This window comes from Theropithecus gelada, chromosome 7b, assembly GCF_003255815.1.
Source record: "Theropithecus gelada isolate Dixy chromosome 7b, Tgel_1.0, whole genome shotgun sequence".
Lineage (NCBI taxonomy): Eukaryota > Metazoa > Chordata > Mammalia > Primates > Cercopithecidae > Theropithecus > Theropithecus gelada.
In genome coordinates, this window is record NC_037675.1 from 88,791,842 (window position 1) to 88,812,181 (window position 20,340).

Here is a 20,340-nt window from a genome sequence, read left to right on the forward strand (position 1 = left end):
TTCTCTGGACTCTGTTCTTGCTCCACCCTGTGAGCCTCTGAATTTGCTGACCATTAGCAAGGAGGTTAATATGGTTAGTTAACACCCCATGCTGCACATCTATAACTTAATTCATCAAAACAAGAATAAGAGCAGCATTTTTTGTCAACAAAAATAATCTTTGAAAGTTATTTATGATCACTGGAAGAACTATTTTAAAAAACTTACACCAAACTTGAGAAAAGGCAAAAGAACGACTACATGTTCTCTTAGTGTCAAATTTTAACGCTGGCACTTCTAAGCAATGCTTAATTCTCTAGGGGACTTACCTTTATCTAGTTTGCTTTTCACCACTGATTAGAGCCTAAAGTCCAGGAGGTTACATGTTAACTCATAGTTTTCTTCCTGTAGAGATACAAGTAATATCTGTGCTATAGAGAAGAAAACTCCAAACACTAAACACTGTAAGACTTAACCAGCTTTGTCCTTAACTTAGTCAACTATTTCACTATGCTTTACCTGAGTGCATTTATAAACCTTTGGTCCTCAAATGCTTATTGGATCTACCATTCTTCTGGTTCTATCATTAATGAGTTAGATTTTGATGTATGTTCATTCTATATGAATTTCATGAGAATAATTTTATATGAGAATCATTCTATGTATATGTTGGCCGTGCTTTTTAACTTTATAACATAATACTTTGATATCTGCCAGTCGTTACTGGAGGAAAATAAAGAGCTCAAGTAAGCCTCATTTCTCAGAATAATTCATCTAAACTTCTTATCTCCTGAAGATATATACAAGCCTTTTTTGGTTCTAGATTAGCTTAAAAAATTTAGTACCACTACAGATAACTCCTTTAAGATGATTTAAAATCATACTTTATCTCCAATGTCCTGATTATGTCCTTTAATTCACTAAAATATGCATATACTTCTTTATTCTGTGTAAAAATGGAATAGGAATATGATAAAGAAATGAGGGCAAATCATTGTCTTAGATGTTATATCAATGTAATTATTACAAGAGAGCTGATTCAAGAGTTTTTAATGGGTACTGGGATTTATTCAATAAAGTTTATTACTCAGCCCAAAACTCTTACAAAGATAAAATGTCAAGTTTCCGTCTCCCCTAGAAGGAGTGATGATGACTTCAATGGCCTAAATGAGATAAATCTTTCATTTAGGTTATGTTTTGGGGACTTTCCTGACCCATAATTTATTTTCCCTCGTATCCAACTCACACATTTATATGAAAGGAACTCAGGTTAATGTATTTCAGAAGGACTATTTTAATCGAGCTCAGATTTGAAAGAGAGCATTTTCTAACAACAAACAAAGAAAGAACAAAGCACAAGTCCATTTTATTCCACTACTATTCAGCAAAAACAGCAGGAGACATCATATAGCGGACTGGCTTGGCTAGCATACATTTGGCTTCATAATAGTTTCTGAAAGTGTTCATGAATAAATACGATTGAAAGAAAACCTTGCTTGACTTAGAACCAGATGTTAATACTTGATGTAGACTCAGCTCTGGATCTAAAGTTTTTATATATTTACCTTTATATTTCTAGTTTCAAATAACTCTCATATCAACTTTAATCATACATTTGAAAAGAATAAAAGCAACAGCAGATAAAGAAGGACTCCAGGGAGAGTAGACTATGTGTGATAGTTAGGCAAGGGATTCCTGCCGGCACTAAATCAGACATCCCAGATTTAGTAAAGTGGCCTTCGTGAATTGGCAATGATCTATCTCATCACAGCAGAATCTTGAGCAAGAAGAGGTCATGACTAACCTCTAGACATACTGGAATTCCTTACAGTTGAGGAAATAAGGCTCACTCCCATTGTTTCCTGCAGCTGGTCATTTCCTAACCACTTACCCAGAGCTTCAAATACGAATTATTTCAGGGGCTATATGACATAAACATGTAGAACACTCAGCTACAAGGCAAAGGGAAGGTGACTGCATGTCAAGCCTGCAGGTTTTATATTCAAACATAAAATCATTAACCAGCTGCAGGTTAAATTTGGCTCTCATCCACCCCTTCCTGAGGCCTGACCTTGGGTTGAAGAGCTTAATTTTCTGATTAGTAAATAAAAAGTATGAATAAGAACTAAGTTACCAAACAGGTCAATAAGACATCCCTACTTAATGCATAATTGAGCATTTATTGCAAAATGGAGATGATACAACAATGCAGAAAATAATTAACATTTGTCTCAAGCTTAATATGTTATAGAACATTGTGTGCATTATCACATTTAATATAATACAGTAGGGTTATTTTACTTTACTGCTGTTGTATTTTTTTTTCTATTTCTACTAATAATGGAACTTCTGCTACTACTAATACAGTTGCTATGATTATGACTATAACCACAGAAAGTGCCCTATTTTCATACCACGTTAAAATCCCTAAATATGTCAGACATTGGAAATGACAATTACATGAAGGAAATAAATTTATTCAAGATGCATGATGAACCTGCAACGTGATGCACGTTGTTGATGTAATGATTGAAGCTATTTATCCACCACTTATATATAGCTATTAATTCTGTCATTTTACTTCAAATTAGACTCACATCAGCATACTTTGTGTGTCCAGTGGAGACTAAAAAGTCAGCCTTTCAGCCTACCTACTTCTCTTCCTTGTGTCTAGTTCCATTAGGTTTGAGACTGAGTCTTATTTTCACGTTATCACGTTCTTATTTCAAAACATATTGTTAAATGCAAAACAAAATATTCACATAATTATGCAAACCCTACAGTCTTAGTCAGTTTGGGTTACCATAACAAATACCATAGGCCAGGTGGCTTAAACCACAGACATTTATTTCTCACAGCTCTGGAGGCCAGAATGTCCAAAACAAGGTGCCAGAAGATTCAGTGTCTGAAAAGGGCCCTCTTCCTGGTTTACAGATGATAGTCTTTTCAAGATGTCCTCACACAGAGGACAGAAAGAAAGGTAAGATTTTTTGTATCTCATCTTATAAGGGCACACATTCTGTCTTGAGAGCTTCACTCTCATGATTAATCACCTCCAAAAGGTTCCACCTCCAAATACCATCACCTTGCAGATTAGGGATTTAATATATGAATTTTGCCAGGGACACAAACATTCAGTCCACAGTACCTACTGTAAAAAAAGATGGTGAAATGCCCCAATTGAACACCTGAATCGCAGGCAGTGTCACTAGAGAATAGCTTCAAATATTTATTGGTCTTCTGGTGTAAGAAAGTCAGAGATGTGTTTTAGAAAACGTGTTCAGAGGTCCCCATGTATTATGTACAAAAGTGCAAATTACTTGAAAGTCAAATATATAAAAATCAGGTATTATTACATTTGAAGATAAGGAAATAGGCTCAGAAATGTGGGGTTGGTTTGGTTTGTAATCACATCTGGACTGGGATTTCCTGGAGCATTTTTGTTTTATTGTGACAACTGATATTGGATAGTTGATTTTTAATTTTGTCAAAAAAGTACATATAATCATACAGACATATACACATACATATGTAATACATATATAATATGTATATAACACATACATATATAATCATACACACATATACACATACATATAATCATACACACATATACACATACATATATAATACGGCAATCATGTACACATATACATATATAATATGTATGATACAAACATTAAATCATTATTATATATGTATATAATAATACGTATTACATACATATATAGCATGACTCTGCCCTCACCCAAATCTCATGTTAAGTTGTAATCCCCAGTGTTGGAGTTGGGTCTGGTGGGAGGTGACTGGATCGTGGGGCTGATTTCTAATGGTTTTTCACCATCCTCCAGTGCATTCTAGTGATTAAATTCTCACAAGATCTGGTTGTTCAAGGATCCTCCTTTGCTCTCTCTTCCTCCTGCTCCAGTCATGTAGGACATGCTGGCTCCCCGCTCCCCTTCTGCATGACTGTAAGTTTCCTGAGGCCTCCCTGAGCCATGCTTCCTATATAGCTTTCACAACCATAAGCCAATTAAACCCTTTTTCTTTATAAGTTACCCAGTCTTGGTAGTTTTTTTCATAGCAATGTCAGAACAGACTAATACAATATACAAACAAAATTACTCTCCTTTCATAAAAGAAAGGGTGTTTTAACTCCATAACTATAAGGAATGGTATTATTCAGAGAAACATGTAACATAAACAAGAACACATTTGCAGTGAATTGAATTGGGTCTCAAACATATATATCCAAGTCTTACCCCCAGAATCTCAGAAGGGGACCTTATTTGGCATACGAGTCTTTACAGATATAGATAAGGATCTTGAGATGAGAGACCCTAGATTAGTGTGAGGGCCCTAAATCCAATGATAGCTCCTAATAGAAAACAGAAATGGAAAGACACTGGGAAGAAGGCCATGAGAAAACAAGGCAGAGACTAGAATAATGCAGCCACCAACCAGGGACTCCCGGAGCCACTGAAAGCTGGGAGAGGGAGTAAGAGATTCTCCTTTTGAGCCTTCAGGAGGAGTGCCGCCCTGCCGGTTCCTTGATTTAGGATTTCCGGTCCCCAGAACTTTGAGAGAATAATTTTTCTGTTGTTTTAAGCCACCCAGTTTGTAGTAATTTGTTGCAGTAGCCCTGGGATACTAATGCAATATTCAACTGCAAAACACAAACACACACACACACACACACACACATTATCATTCTCCTTTTTCTAATTCTTCCATAGTCATCTATTTTGTCTGGTGTTGATAGATACTCTTATATCCAGGTTTGTTGATTCTGAACCTTATAGCCTTCCATATTTCATATTCCACATTTCAGTATACAGTTCAGTAAAGGAGGAAAAAAAAGGCTTGCAAGTTACAAAGTTTTGTGGACATTTTTAAGCTAATTGCACGTGCATAAAGGTAAAAAAATCCAAAATCCCTATCTTATGAAATGCTTGGGAGGACAGAAGCTGAGAGTGCATTCATTGGTGAACCTCAGGCTGTGTGTGGGTGTAGGGGAAAGAACAACTTTTCCTTGTTTTCAGAGATGATCTTTTTCAGTAACTGTTGTAAATAACTTTATGATGGTTTTAGAACCTTGTTAAGTTAAATGCATTGGTAAAACTTACAATGGAGTAAACTTACATTATGTAATTTCAAGCCTTATAACAGGACACATCTGTATCAGGAAGCAGCCATGAATTTGGTCCCATTATGAGAGCTGAGGGACTATTCGACATAGATTGAGAGTAACAGAAGACATGGTTTGGAAGGGCAGTGAGCCGGAGTGAACAGAGGTGGTGCTGCAACTGTGAAAGTCACTTCTAATTGGAAAAAGACAACTACTGGGAGGAATCTTGCTAGCACACACACTAATTTCATTTGAGCTTTCTCTCTCTTCCTCTTTCTATCTCCTCTCCTTTTCTCCATCTCTGTGTCCTTCAGATATCTTTTTGGCTACTTTTTCAATTGAAAGATTTGGGAAGCTGTATTTTTGATGATGACACAAAGAAAGCAACTTAGTATTTCTCCTCTGATGAATTTCTAAACAAATGGAAGGGTTGTATAGTGTAGGAAAGGGTTTTAGGAAAATGTTGGGCAGAGATTCTGAGCCAATAAGGTATCAAGTTTAAAATGAAACATTCAAGGTGGTTAAGAAAGTGCTAGATAAGACAGAAGGCTGTGGAGCTTACCTGTGGAGATTTGAATCTTGGTTCTGCTATGTCCAGCTGTGTAACCTTTGGCATGTTGCATAAATCTCTGAACCTCACCTGTAAAGTGAGCACAGTAATGGTAGCCATAAAGAAAGATGATATGAACATTAAATCAGTTACTACACGCTTACAATGGTGACAGGCATATGGCAAGTGCTAACTGAATGTTAATTAGTTCCCAGATCTGGACAGAGCCTTGGGATTTGTTTCAGCAGTGATTATTAATAGTTTGGATTGAGAAAACAAAGATTCCAATTGAATTAGGAGTTTATATTTTTAAAATCAGGCACAATTCTGTATATTCTTTAATGTGGTTAAGAAGATTCATTAACCCTTATGTTTGTTTTATTTAAATGCTTATATTTGTACAAATAAAACTTGCGTAACAGAAAACATGGTATGCATCCTCTCCTTTTCTTCTCTTTCTTATTAAGTCACATAAATGGATATCTTATCTTCAGATCATGAAATATTCCCAAAGCACTAGTGTGGAAATATATCTCAGAGAGAATAAATCACTTATTTAGAACATTAAAGACCCCAAAACACGATGGAAGTATTTTAACAACAGATTATGATTCCGGGTCAGATGTGTGGCTGAGAGAAAAGTCCAGGTTAAATTGATAATCCTGCTCATGCCAAGCATCTAGAGCATTTCTGGCCGTCACCTCAAGTGTCTGAAGCTGTTTTTCTCCCAGCTCTCTTGGTTTGAAGTTGGATTAAAGCCTGATTTGAGTGGCCTGCCAGCCTGATCCATGAAATACAGATGACTTTCCCCATGCACAGTCATGCTGGGACATCAGGCACAAATTCAATCAATATTGAAAGATCCTCTTGGGCTATAGTCATCTTTGTCATGGTTCTATTAATTATTTTTACCAGAATGTCTCTTCTCTTGTGCTTTCAAAGACCCCATTTTAGCTTCCAACACACAGCAGGCTTTTTATGGAGCTGTGATCCTATCCTAGTTGGTGCGTTTTTGCTACAATAAACATAGCTCTGGTTGGTGGATGGGAAATTTTCCAAAACTTTCTTATAAATGACCTCTGCTGTCACTTGATATCAAGTAGGTGTCTTGGGTGGCAGAGATAAAACCACGTGTGAGTCAAGGTGGACGCGGAGAGGGTCGAAGTCTGACCTCACCAAAAGGTGCTGATTGAACATCATTGATTTGTAGTACTTTCAGTCTGACTTGGAACTTTGTGCAACATTTACAGATTTTGCCAATATCAGTTTAAACACATTCTCTTTTTAATTGGACCCTCTTAAACTTAGGTTCTGACACGAAGCCCTTAGAAAAAAATAAAAATATAGTATGTTTTCTAACTAATATCACAGACTTGCTGTCTCCAAGTAGACTTTGCAGACTTGTTTTATTGGAAATGTTTATTTTAGGAATCACTGACGGATTGTCTGTAGGCTGTGCATATAACAGAAATTAGTGCTAGTTTTAAATTTTGAGGATGTTCTAATGATTTCTCTGGAAATGCTGGTTCGTAAGGCCACTTGTCATCAGACCTGTTAGTAGTCTAAGGCTGGGGTCAGTCAAAAAACTAGGGCTCCAGGTCAAATCTAAACTACCGCTATTTTTTTCCTTATAAAGAAAGTTTTATAAAACACAGTTAATCCATTCATTGATGTATTGTCTATGGCTGCTCTCATATTACAAGTACCAAGTTTAGTAATTGCTACAGAGACCTGTGGCCCAAAAGCCTAAAATATTCACTATCTGATCCTTTATAGAAAAAGTTGATCGATTTCTGGCTATGTCACATTTTGAAATGGGATACATAAGGACTCTCCAAATTGTACAAACACCCTGTATGTTTTCAGAAAACTGACTTCTGGATTATTGGGAACTTTCCAAAAGGCCATCTTGAGAAAGCTTTAGAGTTCACACTAGCCTTTGGCCAGGTAGAATGGAAGGAAGGAGAGGAGGGAGGAGAGGGGAGAGAGGGAGGCAGAGAAGAGGTGGGAAGGAGGGAGGGAGTGACAAATATTCTTTGTTTCAATGAACTTTAGTCAGGCTCTCAAAACTTTTTTTACTTCCATCTGTGTACTTCCTTGGAATCCTGCTATCAGTTTAACAAGAACCCCTTATCCTCCATATCTGATCACCTTTGGATATTTAATCAGGTTCCTTATCCTCCACCATCCCCCAGGTGATGATGAATCATTCTAGCCTCTCTTCATCAAATATCCTGCTAAGTCACTTTAGACAGGATCCCCTCTACCCCAGATGTTTATTTTTAGTAATTTTTCATCCACTGACCCTCATGCTTCTCCTTGGCAATAAATTCCCACTTCCCCATGCCATATTCAGAGTTGAGCCCAGTTCTATACTGAGATCTCATTTCCTTTATTGCAATGGTCCTGAATACAATTTTACTTTCACTGCTTTAACTACTGTAGAGGTCTGGTTTTCTTTGTCAGGTGAGAGGAAGAGAGGGGGAAGGAGGATAAAGGGATGAAAGTTTCACCTTTCCCTGAAGGGAGGAAACAAGGTGAATGCCTAATGACTAATCAATAGTTCACAAAATAGCTTCCAGTATTTTCCTGCCTTGTGGTATTACTGTTAGAGGCAAAAGTTTTCAAACAGACATTGAAACTTGGAATATCATGAATTGAGATGAATGTTTGGTAAAGTGAGATTGTGAGAGTAATGATGATGTTTATTTCCCAGATCTAACTCTTCTCTCTAGGTACTCCTCACCACCACCACCACTACCAAATGCACCATCATGTATGAATGCGTTTCTCTTTAGGGAAAGCCCCTTGAGAATGAAGCACAAACCATCATTAAGAAATATTGAACTCTAAAATAATTTTATGTGCTTAATATTAATGTAGATTTACCTTGAAGCTACTAAGGCTTAAGCTTCAAGGACCCTCCATAGGAATGGGATCCTTCCAAGACCCTGGGAGCAGCACTAGCAGTGTGTTCACATAGTCATGTGCATTTGTAACAATTATAGAAGGAGCTAGTTGAACTGTAATCTGTTAATATCACTCTTCATTTTCATACCAACTCCTTCAGTCATGCATCTTCATATGTATATTGGCATTCATTGGCTGTGAGCATTTTCAGGATGCGCCCAAGAAAAAGTTGAGCTGAGGTTACATTCAGTTTGGCATAGAGAATGTATTCATGTGGTTTGTAGTCACATTAGCATATTGTTAAATTTTTAACCAGCTGTCTGGTGGAGGGATTGCTTCTAGGAAATCTTTTCCCATGCTCTGTGCTGACTCACCTATCATCCTGTCTGCAATGTCAGGTCATGATGTTAAACTTGCCCTAAAGAACTTGGAAATATGTGGGTAGTGAAGGAGGAATGAAGTTTGAACTATACAGCGCCAGAGTGAGTCTACTGAAAATTCTCCCAATCATCAGACTTGAGAAGTGATAAACCAAGCCCTCAATTCTCATTCTAATATTTACATATGGTCAACATATAAATTCTCTTAAGAAAATTCAGTATAAAAATAATCAAAACTTGTTTTCTTTTTTGATGGCAATCTGGGAAATGAAATTGATCACAAAGCTCATACTTATTAAGCTCAACCATGAAATAGTACTACCATGAGCAAGTGTGTCTATAAGTCAATATGTGTGTCTTACACAGCCCAACTCCTTGAAAAAAGTTGACTAACCACAGTAATGACTGATTTATCTATTTCCTCTACAGAGAAAATTATATGACAAAATTTTTATTATATGGCAAAGCCATCAAGGAGTTTACAGAAAACAATTTAGAAAAAAATCATTATAGAGGTAAAACATGCAGTCAGTTAATTAAGAAAAGTTTCATGACACAAGAGGATTTTGTGATGCTTGTGATTTTCTCAGCTTTTTAAAATTTGTAATTTGTTATAATGTTTTTCTCATTCTAAATACTCATGTTCACACCTAACTTTATTTTATAAACAAAAATAGTATTTTATAAACAAAAATAAACAAAAGTTGCACCATTTGTCTTTCAAACACCACCCACCAAAGTTTGTAAAAACTTTAGGGTCCACGAAGCTTAGATCTGACTTAAACATAAGGAGTTCTTTACAACTACTTCAAGCCTCATCATTAGAACTCGTCACTAGCTGCAAAGACAAGCTCCTTCAAACAGCCAGAGCAGTGGAAGTAATAAAGCTGAATCTTTAAATATAATCAGAATATTTTCTAGGACTGCAAAATAGTTCCAAATATTCTATATATAAAATCAATGGGTAAAACATTATTTCATTCATACTTGCTATGCAGTACTAAAGATAAAAACCATTTTAGCAAAATGTACCATAAAATATTTGCTCCAAATACAGTTGATTTTTATTTTGTGTCCTTACACAATGTTTAACATTTACCATCTAGTAACAGAAAGTATAATTGTATGCAAACTTTCAAAACGATTAATTTCTAGTATCGTATAACTTTCATTAAATGCACAGTAAAATATTGATCACAGTGTTCTTAAGACATATATATTCCTGTTTCTATATTTTGTCTATATTAAATCATTCCCAGGAGCTAAACACAAAACTTCAACACATGAGCATGCAGAGAAACCAAAAATAATACCTTTTTTAATACTTGTTGCATCCCAAATAATCTCATTTAAGCATTATATTGCATTTTTATCATTTAAGTAATAATAAATAACATCTTAGTTTATTTTGATTTACAACGCCAAAAGAAGACTTAAATTTTATTAAATTTTTAGAATTTTATCTAAACTATTTTAAAAACTCAGTTACATAAGACTTGTTATATAATTTATTTCTGTACTTTTAAACATAATCTTTCTCCAAAAACATTTTAATGTGCTTACTTGTAATATAAGATTTTTCAGACAGAAAGTAAATAATTTTCTTACTAACTTAGCTATAAGCTATGTGTTTAAATAGCTTAGATATTTTTCATAAATAGAAAGAGCTAAATTTATAGCCCAAGGTTTTGAAAAAGTTATTTTCAAACTTTCCACAGTTGGATTTCTCCAGAAGCTGGTAAAATCTAGGATGCAAAATGTTTTACTTTTATTCAATAAAAGTGGAAAACAGGTGGTGGAAACAGGACTAGGCCCAGAAGAAGTTGAACTGTGATGAAAGTCCAACATTGCCTAGGCCATTGTGGAGCAAGAAGTATCCGCCAAAGTTGAGAGATCTTAACTCCCTTCGCTGGCTGAGAACCAGATGTGGGCTGCCCTGGGAAGGATGTGTCCTTCCGGCAGTGGCTTGCTGCAGCTAAGGCAGATCCTGATGGGACTGGGAGCTGGAGGGGCTGTGCTGACCACACTTCCCACAGCTGGGCAACAAGTCCTTCCTTAAAGAAATTATGAATCTCTATGTCCATCACCAAAAGCACATGGCAAAATCAATACATTTTATCACATAGAAAAAAAGTTTTTGCAAAGATGTTAGCAAAAATATGAACAATAAAATTCCATTTTCCCAATTCATTATGGGCATGTTTGATGAAACAAGGAACCTCTTGTGAAAGACTACAGATATGATTAATAGTCATTTGATAAATCTTAGGAAAGTCTTTTTGGTATAGAGTAACAAATCCTTTTGTAAGTCAAAAAACTTATAACTTTTTATTTCAATAACAGAGAACCTAATTGAGTCATTAACTGACAAATCACCAGAAATAGTTATATAGTAGAGTACTACTTGGCTATAGATTTATGATGTGAAAGAAGTTCAAAGATTTGAATGAAATTACTGTAGAAAAACCTTTTTTTCTTCCCTCTACTTACTTATGGGGACAAGATCACTAGTGATTTCATCTATAAAGATATAAAATAGATTTCAAAAAATGATGTGGAATCCTAGCAGTCAATCATATGCATCAATGAATACAGAAAATAAATTCTTTAAAATTCTCATTTATTTATTTATTTATTTATTTTATTTTATTTATTTTTTTTGAGACGGAGTCTCGCTCTGTCGCCCAGGCTGGAGTGCAGTGGCTGGATCTCAGCTCACTGCAAGCTCCGCCTCCCGGGTTTACGCCATTCTCCTGCCTCAGCCTCTCAAGTAGCTGGGACTACAGGCGCCCGCCACCTTGCCCGGCTAGTTTTTTTTTTTTTTTTTTTTTTTTTGTATTTTTTAGTGGAGACGGGGTTTCACCATGTTAGCCAGGATGGTCTCGATCTCCTGACCTCGCGATCCGCCCGTCTCGGCCTCCCAAAGTGCTAGGATTACAGGCTTGAGCCACCGCGCCCGGCCCTCTCATTTGTTTATTAAATGATACTTGGCCAATAGCTTTTTACTATTTAATCTATGGTGTTTGGATCAAATGTTTATTAATAATGATTGCAATGACCCCTAGGACAGAATACTTTTTTTTAACATGTAGTGCCTTGTGGTCAAAAGATTTTTAAAAGTACCTTCTAAAATGTGTGCTATACATGTTTATTGGTTTAAGAAAACTTTTCCATAAAAGTAAATAATTTGGAAAAGAGTCCAAAGGAGATGGTAATGGAAATATGAATTTAAAGAAAAATCATTAAGAGGTAAAATGAACAAATGTTAAAAATAGAGCTTGTTCATTTATGTTTTAAATAGATTATTGTGGGTATATGGTAATTATGGTCAGGTTCCATTTGACATATTTTAAGAATTAATATAGCAACTTTATTTTAAAATGTTAGTGATGATAGAAACCATGTAGTATTTGCATATTTAATATCATAATGAAAAATTGTAGAGGTCAATTCATAAATATGAGAGAAGGTACATCGATTTTCTAATTCCTTTAAGGAGTATTAGGAAGATCACCAATTGACAATCCTGGTTACATGGTGAGATGGATCCTTCACTCTCTACTGTTGGGCTCAATAGCCCTTCTCTAGAGAAGAGGACCCGGTGATGTCTGTGTCCATCAATTCCTAGTCTGGGAGGATCCACAATGACCAGAAAGATGGCATGACCTCCCACCCCCTCCACTGTAGACTCTTTTACTGAATTCTTCCTCCCAGAGTCACAGTATGATCGATATAATCCTAAACCAGTCATGCATCAAATTCTGTTTAATTCACAGTAAAGAAAGAATTGTCTTCTACGTGAATTTAAAACATGTATGAGAATATGTCACTCCCCTGTGTAAGTACATCCAATGCTCTTTATCTCTTTGAATAAAATCTGAAGCAGGCAAAATAATGGCTCCCAAACATGTCCATAACCTAATCCCTGGAACCTGTGAATCTATGTCAGAGATTTTGCCGATTTGATTAACATCATAAAGTTTAAAATAGGGAGATTATTCTGGGTTGTCTGAGTGGAACCAATCTAATCATAGGAGCCTTAAAAGCAGAGATATTTTTTTTTTCAGCCAGAAGCAGAAACAACACAGCAGGAGAACCCAGAGACATTACAACTGTGAGTGGGATGTATGGGTCGTGACTGTTTCTGAGATATATGAACACAAGTGCAAAGACCAGGCAGAGGCCTCCAAGGATGAAGGGTTTCACCTAGCTATTAGCCACCAAGAAAAGGGGAGTTCGACCCTATCACTGAATGAAACCGAACTCCTACAACCACCCGAATGAGTTTAGATTGAGATCATTCCTCAGTGCCTACCATAAAAACCCAGCAAGTCAACTCACTGACTTTGGCTTTGTAAGACCCAGAGCAGAGGATCAAGCTGGCTTGCTCTGTGTCTAAGTATCTGACTCATTGAAAATGTTAGATAATGCGTGGGCGTTAGATAATGAACACGTATTGTATTAAGCTGCTCAATTGCCGCTAATCTACTATATAACCACAGGAAACTGAAGCGAAATCCAAATTGTCTGCAGAGCCCTGCATCACCTGGCCCTTCCCTACCTCTGTACTTCATCTTCTGCCACAGGCTCCTTGTGATGGGGTGTCACTTTTGTTTCTTCATTCTGGGAATTGCCTTCTGAATTCCCGGAACTCCCCACACCTAATCTCCCCAAGGATGTTTACATGTAATATTCTCCTTTGCTATCTGGAACGTGCCACTCCCAGAGTTTCAGATGGCTCATTCCTTCTCATACTAAATACTCCTTCCACCACCCTCAGGAGAGCATCTCACTCTGCCCTGCCTAACGTAGAGCATTTCTTCTACACGAGATTATAAGCTTCTGAGAGAAGGGCCTATACCTAGATCATAACAAGTGACTAGCAAAATAATTGATATGTAATCAGTAATAAACAAATATTTCCTAAACAAGCAAATGAATAAAACAGTCAACTACACTCTCTGTGAAGCTCATGACAGCTTTAGTCTCTTGAGAAAAAGGAATTACTAGCAGAGCATATGAGGCAAATCTTAGCATGGGAACAATTTCACCTGCTTTTTCTCCTATAATTATTTTTGTTTGCACAAAGGAACAAACCTGTCTTGACATATTTGTTTGTAAGATTTTTAAGCTTATAAAGCATTTTTGAAAGAATTAAAGTTGATTATTTTTTAAGATTCTTAGTAAGGTATCATGAAAATAAGACTAATATTATTGGCCCCACTTAATATGAGGACATAAAACATGCACTATGTATATGAGGACATAAAACACGCACTAAATTACAGCAGTGATTAGATAATAAAGATGCTTTGATTTCTTTTTTTTGATATATAATGATTGTCCATATTTCTGCGGTATATGTGACATTTTGATACATGTTCATGGGTGTAAAACGTTGGTTACTAAAGACTGGGAAGGGTAGCAGTGAGGGGAAGGATAAACAGAAGTTGGTTAATGACTACAAAAGGACAGTTATATATAGAAGGAATAAGTTCTAGTGTTCCATGGCACAATGGGGTTACTATGGATAACATTAATGTGTTATTTATATATATCAAAATAACTATAAGAGTGGAACTGGGGCCGGGCGCAGTGGTTCACGCCTGTAATCCCAGCACTTTGGGAGGCCTAGGCAGGCGGATAACCTGAGGTCAGGAGTTTGAGACCAGCCTGACCAACATGGTGAAACCCCGTCTCTACTAAAAATAACAAAAATTAACTGGACCTGGTGGCAGGCACCTGTAATCCCACCTACCCAGGAGGCTGAGGCAGGAGAATCGCTGGAACCTGGGAGGCAGAGGCTGCAGTGAGCCGAGATCACGCCACTGCACTCCAGCCTGGGCGAAAGAGCAAGACTCCGTCTGAAAAAAAAAAAAAAAAAAAAAGACTGGAATTGAATGTTCTTAATTCAAATAAATGATGCGTGCTTGAGGTGACAAATGTGCCAATCACCAAGATGCTCTGATTTATTTTCCTCTTTTTCTCCCAACCTCAGGAACTGCAAATGCCTTTGAAGGCCAGAAGAGTCCTGTAAGTGGTCTGAGTGTAAGGCAGTAAGAATCATGAGAACTGCATTATTCTGGAAAGTGAATATCCTGCCTAAAGACATTCAGAGGCAATTTTCAAATGAAAGTGCTTTGTTGCAAGACATGTGTTTCAGTATATTTCAGTTTCATGGAAATTTCCCAGTTCCATATTCAAGTTTCCATTCTGCTTCATAGGTAACAACTTAAATTTTTACGTTGATTAAAATAATGGAAATAGAGAAATAAAATTAGATAGTGTAGATTTTAAGCACCTAGACTGCCAAAAGAGCTTCACAATAGTTTGCTCTTTTAATCATAATAAAAAGTAAATCTTAGGGAAAGAGCATTTATTTTGTCAAGAGCAAAGAATGAGAGAGAGAGAGAGAGAGAGAGAGAGAGAGAGAGAGAGAGAGGGAGAGACAGACAGACTTAGTCTGAGTCCCGAAGTCCAAGAATTGCAAGCACCATTGTCTGAGGGCATGAGGAGATGGGTGTCCCAGCTCAAGCAGAGAGAGCAAATGTACCTTAATCCACAGGTTTATTCTATTTGGGTCCTCAAGGGATTGCATGGTACACAGCCACATTGGTAAGTACAGATCTTATTTACTCAGTCCACTGATTCAAATGTTAATCTCTTCTGGAAACATCCTTACAGACTCTCAAAAATAGTTTTACCAGCTATCATGGTGTCCCTTAGCCAAATCAAGTTCATGCATGAAATTAACCATCAAAAGATCCTTCTTAGAAAATGTATTTTATGTAATGTCCTGCAATTCTCTTTGATATGTATCATTTCTAAAAGGCCAATTACTACACAGGATATTAGTAAAAATCATTAGAAGAATACATGTCATTGTCCTAACATACATTTGCATACTTGGAAAAAGAAAAATTTTGTTAACATTTTTTCTCCATAACACAGGTAGTCAACCTTACACAAGACACTAGTGTTCACAGAACACAATTCGAAATTTGGTGGATTGGACAAGAGTTTTCTTTCTCCAGAATCTGTGAGTATCATTAATCTCTTGTTGATAAAATAATTCTTCTTCTTTATAAACCATAGTTGGGATGGAGAGCATTGCAGCCCAAGGTCCATATATTATTACTTTCTAGAATGACCCAGGAACACTTCCCCCTCCTGGGACCAGGCCTAGCCCATGTGCGCAATGGTCATCTAGGAAAAAATTTCTCCTATGTCACCCACATAATCTTTCCAAATTCTTTCCATTAAACTCTGTCACATAATCAGGTAATGTAAAATTTTCTTATTGTCATTTATCTATTATTAATAATTAAAATCAACATTTGTGTAGTACCATATAATTTACATAGCATTTTAAGAGAATGCTTTTACATGTCTTTAAGTTTGACAACCTGTCAGAGCAGAGTAAAGCAGATACAGAAATATTCCCTCTAATGTCTGTGTTCCTTGAACCCAACACAGAGCGAAGTACATCACAGGGTTTTATTTATCACCTACTTGTAGAAGTCTCACATGTGCTTATCTCCCTTCCAGAACTTTCCTCTGAGATCTACCTCATAGTCCCAGATGCTTACTTGATATTGTCCCCAACACAGTTTTCATCCCCACCAAACCTGTTGCCTCACATGTTTTCCTTAGTTGGGGAATGGCATGAACAGGAGTCATTATTGATGCCTTTCTCTCCTTCAACCTCATATCCAATCTATCTTTGAGTTCTGTTGATTTTGCCTTCTAAATATTTCTTAATTCCATTTACTTCTTTTCTTTCCAGCTCCCACCACATGCTCTAAGATATGACCATCTTTTCTGGACCACCAAAATCGCCTCCATATTGCTCTACCCACATTAACATGTACTTCAAAGTACTTAAAGCTACTTGTAGCCGCGTGACTTGCCATCACCCCTGTAGAAATAGTGGAACATGGCAGGTACTATGGGTGGTACCTCCTGTGAGAGCTTTGTAGGACTGAAATACAAGCACATTGGGCATATGTATCATCTTTTTGGAAGTGCAGGTATGTACTTACCATCCCTCACTCCCCATCACATTCTGCCCCAAATCCAATTTTTTAGTATGCTGTTGTCTATGATTAACAACTTGCAGTCCATTTCTTTGGCTTACAATTTGTCTTTTAAAGAATAAATAAATTCGTAAAAAAGGAGCAATTCAGCTTTTGTTAATAACTGATTCTTCAGAATCTACTTATTAATAACTTGTTGTATATTTTTAAATTACTTTGATTTCGATCTAGATCTCCCACCTGTCTTTGTATGTGACTGTGATCAAGTCCTTCAATCATGGTAAGTCTCAGTCTTCTCAACTGAAAAATAGAGGCAATATTAGAATCTGCATTTTAGCTTGTTGAGAACTTTACGACTTTGAGAAAATATATTTAAAGTACTGAACAGAGTGCCTGGTATATAGTATATGCCCAATTAATTCCATATTGGAAAAAATACATTTTCTATTTGACTCACTTTTGTTTGTCACCCTTGAACATAGTGCCTGACACAAAAAAAAAAGGGCACTCAAAATAATACAAGGATAGCTAAATGACTAAAGTATATTATTATAAAAATTTCCCAACACTAGCTTTGCATATAAAAATGATAATAAAGAAAACAGTGAAATTGATTGCAACTGGAGACTGTGCAAAAGAATCAAGCAGCAGAACCAAAAGCATGAGACCACACACATCTGGGTGAGAAATGTCATCAGGAATGCAGTGTCCTGTATTGACTCTGAGCAGGATCTGTTCCTGTCATTTTCTTCTGTGCTGGATTTTCTCTCATTGTTTATCTGTTTTGACACAAACAGGAGTAATATTGCAAGACAAATATTGTGCCATATAGCCAGAAGGCTGTCAATTTTTTAAAAAAGACGGCTCTAAAGAATCCAGAGCCACCAACTCAGCACCTCTGAAGAACAGGCAGCTTGATCATCACACTCCTCTCGTCACTCTGCATGCCTTTCTAATTTTGTCAAGTCGTTTACCTTAAGGGGAGAGGAGAGGAAGACCATATTGTGTGTTACAGTGTGATGATTAATATTGAGTGTCATCTTGATTGTATTGAAGGATGCAAAGTATTGATCCTGAGTGTGTCTGTGAGGGTACCGCCAAAGGAGATTAACATTTGAGGCAGTGGACTGGGAAAGGCAGACCCACCCACAATCTGGGTGGGCACCATCTAATGAGCTGCCAGCACAGCCAGAATAAAGAATAAAAGTGGGCAGAAGAACATGGAAAGACTCGACTGGTTTAGGCTTCTGACCTCCATCTTTCTCCTGTGCTGGATGCTTCCTGGCCTCATACATCAGGCTCCAAGTTCTTCAGCTTTGGAACTCAGACTGGTTTCCTTGCTCCTCAGCTTGCAGACGGTCTATTGTGAGACTCACCTTGTGATCCTGTGAGTCAATCCTCCTTAATAAGCTTCCTGTTATACACACATCTATCCTATTAGTTCTGACCTTCTAGAGAACCCTGACTGATATATACAGGAAGTGACTAACATGCTGAGCACACAATGATAACCCTCTGGTAATCTGCTAGCCATGTTGTCTCAGGCAGGGGTTATGGGTCAATAGTAGGGATCTGGGTTTATATATTGGGCAACAGAAACAATACAAGTGATTTTTTTCATTACCATGGCTTGAAAGCGTGACACATTGGAAAACTTTTATGCAATGTGTTGGAATCAACAGGGTTAGGTGCTTCCTGCATTAAATGGGAAATAGGAAAAAAAAATAGGGTAGGAGACAGTACATCTAAACTACAGAGCTGCTTTAAAAAAGTTTTAAAATTCTAAAACAAAAACCCATCCCTTAGAGTGTGGCACATGGACCACCTGCATCCGTGGGATGGTTAACTTTTGTGTATCATCTTAACTGAGCCACAGGGTGCCCACATATTTAGTTAAACATTACTCGTGGGTAAAACTTAAGTTGTGATTCATCCTGAGTAAAATTCCTCTCTAGCTAGAAAACTGTAAAACCGAGGAGATTTTTGCTTCCAAAATACAAGACTGGAACAGGCATAGAAGACAGATGCCCACTTCAAAAAAGAGAAATGAGCAAGGAAGGAGAGATGATGAGTGTCAGGTCCAGAACCCAGCAAACGTTTTCTCCAGCTCCCTTCTTTTCTTCCTGTGCCCTCACCAGAATCACCACTTCCATTCATATTTCTAGCACATGCTTTAACACTCTTCAGGATGCTACCCATTGCCCAGGTTCAGAGCTGTCTCCACATTTTTACATATTTAACAGAATCCCATTTCTCTGTATCAAAATTTGTATTAGTCTGCTCTGGCTGCTATAACAAAGTGCTTTAAACTTTTTGTGTTATTGGAATAGAATAAATCTATTTTTATATAAGAAGAACATGAATTTTGGGGGGCCAGAGGTGGAGTGCTATGAAATGAATTGTGTCTTCCCCAAATTCATACACTGAATGTGACTATATTTGAAGTGAAGCCTGTAGGAGACAATTAGGTTTGAGTGAAGTCTTGAGGGCAGGGCCCTAATCCAATAGGTCTGGTGGCCTTACGTGAGCCAGAGATGGTTTTCTTTCCACTTGCACATAGAGAAAAAGCCATGTGAGGACACAGCAAAAAGGCAGTCATCTGCAGACCACGAAGAAATCCCTCACAGGGAAACGGAATAGATGTGTACATCATCTTGAACTTTCCAGCCTCCAAAATTGTGAGAAATAAATGTCTGTTGTTTAAGCCACCCAGTTTTGAGTATTTTGTTACAGCAGCCTGAGCAGACTGACAATTAAATAGCTTTTTTTGTTAACATACAAATTCCTGGGTCCCATCCCAGAAATATGTATCTGTATCTATGGGAATTGAATCCAGAAATCTATATTCTAACAATATCCCCAGGGGACTCTTTTCATACCTTAAAAATTCAAAAAATTATTAATGCAGAATACCTCTGACTTTTAAAAAATGGAATAGGAAGAGAAACACTACAAGACAAAGGTTACCACATTTCTTCAGTTTAGTGTCCCAGAAAATTTTTCATGACAAAAGGAAACATCTAAGGGTTTCACTTATTAAGTAGATACAAACAACCTAATAAGAATTGAATAACCTAAGAGCTTAGTAGCAGTTTGATAAAGTAGTTTAAAAAATCTGTTTTCTTCTTATTCACAATCACTGCCTAATGGTATATGTGTACCTGGGGACACTACACAAGTACCTGGGGACACTTTCAACCTTGGAATCAGTTTGGATGCCATCATTCTTCCTGTTACACGTTAATTTTCACATGGCACTTGCTTTTTAGTCACTGCAATCACCAAAAACACAGCTTCAAAAGAAATGATGTCATTGAAAGAATTTAATGTATGCTAATGTGGAAACTATGGACTACC